At 38.5% G+C, this 11,250-nt stretch overlaps 1 pseudogene; it reads right to left on the minus strand.

Annotated features, from left to right (window-relative positions):
* Positions 1–6,668: 6,668 nt before the first annotated feature.
* On the minus strand, positions 6,669–7,126 carry LOC126493964 (ubiquitin-40S ribosomal protein S27a-like; annotated as a pseudogene).
* Between the last annotated feature and the right edge of the window lie 4,124 nt (positions 7,127–11,250).

Consider the following 11,250-nt stretch of genomic DNA (forward strand, 5'->3'; position numbering starts at 1 on the left):
GCTGAGGGAAATCCCTAGAAAAGTGGGTCTGGAGAAATGGTAATGGCCTTTCTTCCAGAGGTCCTGAGTTCAATTCCCAGCAACCACTTGGTGGCTCACAATCATCTATAGTGGGAGTTAATACTCTCTTCTGTCATAAAGATGCACATGCAAATAGAGTACTCATATGCATAACATAAATAAATAAATCGAGTTGTCTGGTGAGAATTATTTGTGAGAGCTGCCTCAGTAGCTGGAGCAAATCTCTCAGTGTTATAGAAAGATCCTTGCCATTAGCACACTGTTTAACCAAACATTATGAACAGAATAACCAAAACATTTTGCCTGACTTGGGATGGGTTTCATAATTTATTTATATTTTATTTGTGTATTTTAAACATAATTTTTTTATTGATTCTTTGGTAATGTCACATTTTCAAGTACCTCCATATTTACCCTTAACCCTTATAGTGCCCACCCAAAAGAAAATTTAAAACAAATAGAAATATTAATTAAAAACAAACCCATTTCACTCCCTTTGTCTCTTTTGCCTTCCAACATCTCTCCATTCATCTAAGTGGCATTGGAAGCCAAAATGTGTCATGCAGTAGACCCTTTTGTCCAAACACCTTTATTTGCAAATGTTCATTGTAATAGTTGTTTATTAAGTTCAAGGCCTCTAGTTTTGGGGACAATCTTAATAATGTACCCTCACCAAGACTCCTCTCAGATACCCTGCTACTGACCAGAGTCATGGAGATACTGAGGCTATCAGTCCCTTCACGCTTTCCAGCAAGTCATAGATGGAAAAGATGTTGGGGTGTGCCAACTCAAAGCCCTAGATGTGGGCCTGGGTAGTAGCTGAGTTGTTTAGTCCTGGTCTTTGCTGGTACTGTTCCCTGAGGTGAGAGGCAGAGCCAGCTCTCCTATACCCATGCCATTAGGGCCATCTCTCCCATTCCATGGTGAGGGGTAGGGCAAGCTTTTCCAGGCAAATGAAGGGCAGTAATGGCTCAACGTGCCTGGTTTATGAACTGTTGGTGGTAGCGCTTTCACAGCGATCAACACAGACTCCAGCTGAGGCAGGATCAGGGACCCAGACATAGTTCTCCCCAGCAGGCCAGCCCTGTCACTGTGGTCTTGCTCAGGCCACTCGCGTCAGCCTGTTCCTCACCACCTCTGTTTTTTTCTGTTCCACCCCTCTCTACAGCACATGATCATTTTACTTCTTTTCCTCTCCCACTGCACCATATATTGGCTCATCATAATGGCACCCGAGGACCTGCGGGTACCTTCCGCCCAACAGGCTACTGTAGTTTATATTTTGATACAGATATATTTTTCTGTTTTTCTGTTTTCTCTCTGTGCCAACAGAGAAGAGCCTGGAACTTAGATTGCTGTGGAGCTTTTTGTTATTGTTTAGATTGAGTCTTGCTGTGGCGCTGTGGGTGGTCCTGATACTCATTATGGAGTTCAGGCTTGCCAGGCATTCATGGTAGTACTGTAGCCTCAGTCTCCCTTGTATTAGGATTACAGGCCTGAGACAGCGTGCTCAGATGGTAGTTTGGAAAGCAGAAGCGGTTAGCAGATTTTTCACGCGTAAGACTTCCAAAATTCTGCATGCAATATGGAAACTAGAGTTATAGGTCAGCCAGGGAGAAGACTGCAGATTCTAGACCAGCAGGGAACTGGCCTTATTCCCCAGCAGCACAACAAGAGAGAAACAAAGAAGAATCGGCAAGGTATTTATAAAAGGATAGGACACAGACTTTGGAATACCTTTCCTGGGCAAGACAGTGTAGACCGAGGAGAGGAGCTGGCTGCAAGTGGACTTGGCAGATGAGCACAAAGGATGTACTAGTGGTCACATGATCTCACAGCAGCGCCTCCACACCAAGTCAAGAATTAGTGCTAGGGCTTTACATCTAGTTGTTTATGGAAGCAGAAGAGACATCAAAGCCTATCATGGTCTAAGTAGCTCAACAGCCTTCAAGATCCGGGATTCCTAGCTAAAGCAAGTCACAGATACGTTTTAAAGGAACTATACTTGAAAATCGCTTCCTTCCCTGGGGTAAATACCTGCATGAAACCTCAATCAACTAGCACTGGAAACACAGTCTCTGCTCACCACCAGAGAATGGTCCATGACATGTTCACATCATGTTTCTGCACCTTCATCAGTGTGAGTGAGAAGACAGTTTCTGAGCTATGACAGAAAACGTTGCAGTGTCGAGACCACAGGGGAGGTACTGATGTTTCTGAGAAAGGAAAGATAAAATGTTGTGACACATCTGCAAAGCCCAGGAAAGCCCTGAACAGACTGACCCCAAGAGAAGGACAGCAAAAACCAACTAAAGGAGGCCTCAAGGAAGCGTTCGCAGAAATGATAGAAGTAGCCACAGAAGCAGCTTCTAACATGTTTCCTTTTTCTATTTTTTTCTATTGAAAAAAAAAAAAGGTTCTTTCATACAACATATTTTGATCATGTTTTCCTCTTGCCCAATTCCAGCCAAATTGTCCATTTTTATGTTCTTTTTTCCTCTCTCTTTCTAAAAAAAAAAAAAAAAAAAAAAAAAAAAAAAAAAAAAAAAAAAAAAAAAACAAAGAAAACCAAACAAAAAAAGACCCCACAACCCCCCCAAGACAAAAATAGAAACCAAAGTAGATAGGCAAAAGACACACACATACACGCACACACATACACACACACACACACACACACACACACACACACATGTCCAAACAAAGCAAACTGAGACTGAAAGTTCTCAAAAATACCATTGAGTTCCTCTTGAGTTGGCTATCTACTCCTGATCATAAAGCCTACACTGAGCTGTGATGGGTTAATAAACTCAGTGAGACTCCACTGGAGAAAACTAACTTTTTCTTTGCCAAGATGCCTTCTTCTTAAGGATAGAAGCCTGTGTTCACATCTCTTTCTTAGTGCTGGCACACCATCTGACTTGAATCTGTATATATAATATTTTTTAACATTTTAGTTAAAAGATAAAAATAAAATTTTTAGAAATCTGTGAGTAAGTCTCTAAGCACTCTTATAGGGAACAGCATGCTTGAATTTAAGAACTGGTGGAACTTGCAGGCAAGCCTGCCATGTTCTGTCTGTTAGTAACTTCCACAAATTTATATGCACTAAGGTCTAAGTAGCATACATTAAAAAGTGGTGCCTCTAGGAGGTAATTAGCATCCTTTAAAAAACAAAGGAAAGAAGGTGTTACTAGCTGGATGGTCCCCTTCTCCATGTGAAAGCACAGAAAGAAACAGAACCTCCACACCTCAGCCTAGACACTTACTGCAGACATCTTCATCTTAGATGTCCTAACCTTCATAAATGTGAAAGAGAAGTTGCAACTGTTCATACACTACCCACCTTAAAATATTTTGTTGCAGAAGATCAAACACAGGAATCCAAATTGTAAAATGTATAAATGATATTTATATAGCAGGTCAACTATTATTTTTTTCCTAAGGAATAAAGAATAAGATATTTTCCATTTGTCTATGCTTTTGGCTTTCTTTCAGCATAGCAGATTTGGAGGTAAAATTAGTCATAATTTTTCAAAGAAATCTTAAATTCCTTCATCTGAATGACAAGTCAACATGCCTTAATTATTAAATATTTAGGACACTTACATATTATACCACTTATGCCCCAGAAAATCAATGAAGTTTTATCAGGAAAGAAAACAGGGAATTCTAAATGAGCATTAAATGAGGACAGTATAACAGTAACATCATATGAAGTAAAAATTTTGGATTCTCCTCAAGGTGCAATGTAAATTATTTAAACCAACCTGTAAAATTTTGACGTGTTATACAATAATCACAGCAGAGGATCACATTCATTTATGGCAAACTTTATGGCTTACTACGAGAATTCATCTTTTGTGAACTTGAGGCAGTGCTGAGAGGTTTAGCTCCTGATTTGAATGAAGTGAAGTGAGACAGGCTCTCCTGGACATTGTTATTACACAACAGAAAGTAGAAATTAATCAAATTGAGCTTTAATATGAGATTATCAAACAAAGAAAGCTGCAGAGCAACAGGTTACATTGCGAAAGATTTGTTTTCAAATTAGAGTTCTTAGTAGCCCTTTTCTCATACTCAGAAACGTCTAGAACAATAAGTAGGTGAGTACACGGTATTAGACAACATTTCAAAGACTGCAGGCTATATGCTATGCATTTAAACTATATGCAATTTGAAAATAATAAATGAAAGAAAAAAATCTTCCCAGTTGTGGGCTAGATTTATAGTGTCTTTTAAAATAGTAAGATGTATGTAGTAAAATATTAGATCACAATAGAAAAAGAATGCTGAAATTCTCAACTTCATATCTCTGTATCTTTTTAAATGCAAAATTACTATCACTCAATTCAAAAGCAAAAGTAGCCAATAGCATTTTTCCTATAGTACTATTATCATAAAGCAGAAAGTATTATAATATTTCAAAAGCAACATATGAAATAAAAAAGTGCAGAGAAAAATTTAGCCTGGACGGGAGGAGAAACTGTCTAATTACAACGCCATACCCCTTGTTTCAAAGCCAGTCTTTTTGTCCTGTGCTATCTGCAGAGAGTTTATTTGCTTCTGACTTTGTAGGAATCAGCATCTTGCCCCAGGCAAAGTGAGGTAGTCAACCTTTGCTCATCTGCGGACTCAGTAGGGAGGCCAATAGTAAAAACAAGTCAATCACTAGAATTTAATGTGTTGATTAAACTCTCTAGGAGTGCAGCTTGGTGAGAGTAATTGTATTAAACACCACAAAGGGTACTTTGCTTACATAAATGAGCCTACCTACTTTGCATTTACACATCAGGTTTTCTGGAGGCATTACCGACAAGCACCAATGCCAAGGCATTAGCTCCTCAATGAATACAGTCACAAATGGAACCCCACTGCTACAAAATTTTCCTGTTCTCAGGAAACACTTTCAGTGTCAGTTTTTCTTATGAAAATCCCTTGTTCTGAATGTCCTGCATAAACAATGTTAAGTCTTTTTTTTTTTTTAAGAATATAGCATTCCATAATCAGCAAAAGTGACTAGAGAAACTGTAACGGCATAAACGAATGCAGACAGATTGTCAAAATATATACAGCTTTAATGGAGAAATAGACTTACAGAACCACCTTCCTGCGGAGACCAGGAAAGCAGAAGCAGTGTCTGGGAGCACACTCGCCAAATTTATAAGCTAACATTAGCCCGAGGCGAACACGCCCCCTAAGGGGCGGGACTTATCCCTACATGAAACTATCTTCCAGATATGCATAAAGTCTGAATGTCCAGACTACTTAGAAATTTGTCAAACGTCTGGATAAACTTTTCCCTGGTTTCTGCAGTCTTTTAGAAAAGAAACTAATGGCACACAATGTTGTTCTGTTTTACCCTGAACATTTCCCTATTACAGAAAAAAGATCTTCTACGTAGAACTAGCCTGCCTTTTTTTCCTCCTGTTACTCTAATTGGGGACTGAGCCTGAGTCCTGCCAGTTGTAACAGAGCAGGTTCTGCCCACCATCGTCAATAGAGAAGAACAGAGAAAGGGATATCTGTTTAATATTAGCCACACTGGAAAGGGAGTCAGAAATCCAGAGACCCTGGGCTCCCTACTGCTTTACCTCCTAATGATATAAAAACCTGTCTTCCATCAAGGTTAGATTCTAAAGGGAAGTCATGAAATACACATAAGTCAAAAGCTCAGGTGTGATTCCCCAGCCACTGGTGTCTCAGCTCCAGTCTTTCCATTGGGGCCTTGTGACAAGTTCTCAGTGTTATCCTTAAGACAAATTTTCTCCTCTGCCAGCCACATCCTTCTCTTTTCTAAACATGATTTTCCCAGGTAAATTTGAATTTTTTGGAGTCCATTGTTTCAACAGTTTGATAGTCAAATGGAAGGACGAGATTGGGTCTTAATAATGCTACCATTACTACCACCAGGCTGGATATACTCTCAGCATCTTTAGTTAAGGTATCAAATCATTAAACTACATGTAAAATACAAACAACAGCAATTTCTCTAAGAAAATAGAAGCAAAACACATCTTTAGAGCAAGGTATAAGCTTTCATCAAATCAAAGTTCAGGTTTAAGAAGAATTTCTTTAGAAATATCATTGCAAGAGGAGACAGAGACTGCTGGATCCATTGCAATAGAGAGAATGTTGGAAGAATCTGTGCAAATATTCATGAACGAGGTAAAACAGAACAATAGATTTCATGAAGCTGGGCTGAACCAAGTAGCGAGTAATGGGATAAAAGTGTGATGGGACTGAAAAAACTGTCCCCCAGCCTTGCTATCACAGCCTTGGCAACCTCTCCGTGCTCCAGCAAAGAATGTTTCTTGTCTGAGATGCAAATTGAAACAAAGACCAGAAATCTAGTAGGGAAGACTCACAACCAAAATCTGATTGGTAAGCATGCCTTTCTCAGTTGTCAGTAGGGCAAGATTGTCACCTTAGCATTTATGAGGTAAAGGAAGGGAACTGCACATCTAACTTCATCACAATAAAGAACACAGCAGTTGGTCTTATATATGTGATGTGCTGTGTAAGACTGTTCAGGGACATAGCCTGTGTTCTAAGTGAAGAAGTCTGTGAAGACGTGGGTTAGAAGGCATGCATTCTCAAATTTGAACTTTTTCTCAATTCATGTCTTTTTATTTATTCATATACAGCTACTTGTCTTCTGGTTTGTTGAAGCAGTAAGTCAGACAACACTTGGGACAGTAATGTCTGTCAAAGTGGTTAGCCATGAAAATTCCAGCACCACATTCATCAGAAGGGCACTCTTGACAAAGACAACTAATTTTGCCATTTTCACCCACCTACGGTACTTCTACTTAACCTTCTTTCTCTTATGCTTATTCTTCCTGGGAGTGGTGGAAGACTTTTTCTTCCTTTTCTTAGCACCACTATGAAATCTCAACACAAGATAAAGGGTGGGTCTTTTGAATGTTGTAGTCAGACCAAGTAGGGCCATCTTCTAGTTGCTTACCAGTGAAAATCAGCCTCTGCTTATCAGGAGGAATTTTTTCTTATCCTGCATATTGGTCTTCACATTTTCTATAGTGTCTGAAGGTTCAAATTCGAGTGTGATGTTTTTCCCCATCAGGGTCATCATAAAACTCTGCATCTTGGTGGCAGTTCCACCACAGATTACAGATCCTTAAATTTTAAACTTTGGCATTTGAGAAAATACCAAACATAGGAGAGTCCCCATGATCTTCTTCCAACATTCTTCATGGAAGCAGACCAGAGATTTAAAATGTATCCCCAAGAAAGGTCATAAAACCTTTCTTTTAGACATTTACTCAGTATACTTCAGACATATGCCCTTTAGCTATACACTCAGCATACTTCAGACAGACACATTTTAAGTACACTAAGAGCATATGTAAAGGGAGGACAGAGACATCTCCTTAAACACAGAGACCCATGAAGAATCCTTTCTTGTTTTTCTGAGCATCTCTGCACTGAGATGCATCATTAGGTTAGATATTAAACCCTCTCCACTCAGATCATGCACCCTCTTTCCACTCAGGTTCTGCATAACTGTCTACTCGTCACAAAATTTAGCATAACAATATATTTTCTTTTCTTTGTCTTTCCATTTTCCAGATGTGTCAGGTCACATAAAACAAGTATAGAGTCCATTTGTTTGCTTTTTTTATGAAAATTCTGATCATGAGCCTCTTGGAGGATTGTCAGAACACTGTGCAAGAATGAAGTCTTGTGAGGGAAATTCTGAGTGCTTGTGAGAAAACTCTAAGAAGACAAGAGTCTTGTGACTTCAATTTTAAAAAAATATACTTTTAAATAAGAATTTTACTCATGTGACCTTTCTTAACCCTTAGGGTATAAATTATTTGATGCTCTGAATAAAGTTGATTATTGCATGAGACTTTAGTCTGACTTGTCTTTAGGGTTCACTCTCCCAGGTCTCACTGCCTTTAGAAAAGTAAGCACTGGGGGCCAGGCAGTCATGATATACACATATAGGCAGATCTCTGTAAGTTCAAGGCCAGGCTGGTCTCCAAGAGCTAGTTCCAGTATAGCTGTTACACAGGGAAACCCTGTCTCGAAAAAAAAGTAAACAATGGATGATGGGATGTTTTTCACCTCTCAGGAATTCTTTTAACTTTCACTATTTTTATGAAGCACAAGTACTAGAGAAAAATTCAAGATCACTGCCCTGTAATTAAAGACAGTTGTAGCTCTAGTGTTGGCCTAACTTAAAAGAAGTCTGACAGATCAAGGATAGAACTCTTTATCCTTATAAACTGGGGTTCTCTGAAAAGGTTGCATCTATATTATATTTCCCCTGATCGCATGATCTTGAATGTCTAGAATATCATGGTTGAGAGAGATGATTTTTTTTCTCTTTTTCCTTTTTTTTATTTATTAAAGATTTCTGTCTCTTCCCCACCGCCGCCTCCCCTTTCCCTCCCCCTCCCCCAGTCAAGTCCCCCTCCCTCGTCAGCCCAAAGAGCAATCAGGGTTCTCTGCCCTGTGGGAAGTCCAAGGACCACCCTCCTCCATCCAGGTCTAGTAAGGTGAGCATCCAAACTGCCTAGGCTCCCACAAAGCCAATACGTGCAGTAGGATCAAAAACCCATTGCCATTGTTCTGATTATTAGAGGCCAACATTCAAAATTGTCTTGAGCTATTTTAGGGTTTTTAGTAGCTATTTGCTTCTGATTTTTTTTTTTCTGAACTAAAGTTCTAGTGACTAAGAAGTAAACTTCTGGGAGTATATTCCTAGACCTAGTAGACCTCTAACTTCTACTTACCCTAAAGTTAAGTATAAGACAACATTTGAAATCAATAGAAGAGATTTTTCTACCCTGCTATAGCTATCTACCAGTGATGAATTTTGCAAATACAATAATTTATGACTTTCTTTTTTTTTCCTGTGGTTGCAAAAGATCCCTGAACATTTTAAGCAATGAAACATGACATTTGGAATACTTTGTACATGCCCTTGGCTATGGTCACTTACATTTAGCTCAGAATAGCTTATTTTCTATAGAGTTGTTATTTTACATTGAAGATTTTTATAGGCAAGGAAATAAACCTCTTGTATACATGCAAATTGATTCCTCCCTTGATCTAACTACAGAAAAAAAAAATTATTGGGAAACGTGTTAAAGATGGTAAAAGTTGTTGGGTAGTTGTTGGAGAAGGTTGTTCATTCGTTCCTGGCAGCCCAGACCCAAAATAACCACACAGAAACTATATTATTTGCAATACTGTTTGGCCAATAGTTTATTCATATTTCTAGCTAGCTCTTATATCTTAAATTAGCCCACGTCTATTATTTTATATTTTATCATTAGGCTTGTGGCTTATCAGTACCAGTGCACAGCATCTCCTCTGGCAGCTATAGATAAAAAGCAGCTTTATTCATTAACAAAACACATTCACAGCATACAGAAGGAAACCCTACACCAGGTAGTAATGGTGGCCTGCCTTCCATCCCAGCACTTGGGTGTTGACTGAGGTTTTTGTCCTGCCTGGTTCCTGCAACTGTTAAGTCACAAAGAAATCACAGAGAGGTCTACATTAGTTATAAACTGATCGGACCATTAGCTCAGGCTTCTTATTTACTAATTCTTATATAATAATTCTTATAATATACCCCATGATTCTTGTCTGACTTAACCACATGGCTTGGTACCTTTTTGGCGAGGTAGTCTTATCTTGTTTCTTCTGTGTTTGGGTCATGATTGCAGACTACAGAATCTTCTTCTCAGAGTTCTCCTTGACCCATCTCTACTTCCTGACTGATCGCTCCACCTATACTTTAAGCCTGACTACTGGCCAATCAGTATTTTATTAAACAAGCACAGGACACAAATGCTTACAGGGTAAAACCATTGTCCCACAGCGCCCCCACCCCCTTTTCTTAAAGAACAAGAATTTTGAACCTAATATCCTTTGTTTAGCTTTTCTCCTGATCATTGTCAATAACAACTTGTAACCAACATTCTAAATGAAGGAAAACATCCATAGTCCATTTTTGGGGAATGTGAGAATAGTCTTTTAGGCCATTTTCTTCTGAACTGCGCCCATATTCCCAAATATTGTTTGTAAATATTTCTTTACATTTAAAGGGGTATATAGATATGAATAATTTGCATTGCTATGGATATTGGTTTATTGATACAAATTTAAGGTCAATTTTGTTAGATGTATATGTATATCTGACCTTGATTAAGGTATTATGTTTGTGTAGATCACTTAAAAATGTAATGTATAAATAAGAAATGAAAATTACTAAATATTCATCTATAAGAGTCAAGCTTATAGTCATGGTAGTTAGATTTTCTAGATGTATTGAGATATAGTTCAATATAGGTATTCTTCAAATCTTTCAGCAACCTTCATAATATGGCATTTTAAATGCTTTAATAACTTAGGACTTTTCATGACAATGAGACACATCTGCTCCTAGCAACACCAAGATACTTCAAGAGGATGATGGGCATTGAAGAGGCTCCTTATGGAGTTTGTTAGCTATTTGGGCAAGAAACTGTTCTTGCCTGGACATCTTAATTGGACATGCAGGACCCACAGAGCAATGACTGCTGAACTTGCCTAAAGGTGAAAAAGAGTTTTCAGGGTTACTGCTTCATGAAATAGTCTGCCAGACACATTCAGGACACAGAACAAAATGACTGACAAAATGCCAATATAGGCAGAACTGTCTGCTTTGCAGAAATTTTATGCTTCATGGAAAAGTCTGCTAGATACTATTGGCCTGTAGGCTGAAGATTGGATGCCCCAATGATACAGAAGAACATTGGGTGACTGGCTAGGCAGCAAGATGTCTCTGTCAATTTTAGAGTTTTGGAAGTTGCTGACCATGTACTTCCTGTTTACTTAGGTAATATTATGTCCTTCTGTAGTCTTTAATAGAGCTGAAAAATTTATAGTTATAGTTTTCCTTAGTTATGATAAAAGATAAAGTAAATATGAATATTGTAACTATAATTCTTGCTTGATAACTGTTTTGGTATATATAATTTTACTATGTTAAAGCCTCCTTTTTTGTTTAAACAGAAAAGGGGAAATGGTGTGGGAAGTCCTTCTGTTTATATGTTGCTTTTATTGGTTAATAAATAAAGAAACTACCTTGGCTTGATAGGGTAGAACTTAGTTAGGCAGGGAAAACTGGACTGAATGATGGGAGAAGGAAGGCAGAGAGAGAGAGAGAGAGAGAGAGAGAGAGAGAGAGAGAGAGAGAGAGAGAGAGAG

This window comes from Alexandromys fortis, unplaced genomic scaffold (genome assembly GCF_014885135.2).
Source record: "Alexandromys fortis isolate MF-2015 unplaced genomic scaffold, M_Fortis_MF-2015_v1.1 scaffold_366, whole genome shotgun sequence".
In the NCBI taxonomy this organism is placed as follows: domain Eukaryota; kingdom Metazoa; phylum Chordata; class Mammalia; order Rodentia; family Cricetidae; genus Alexandromys; species Alexandromys fortis.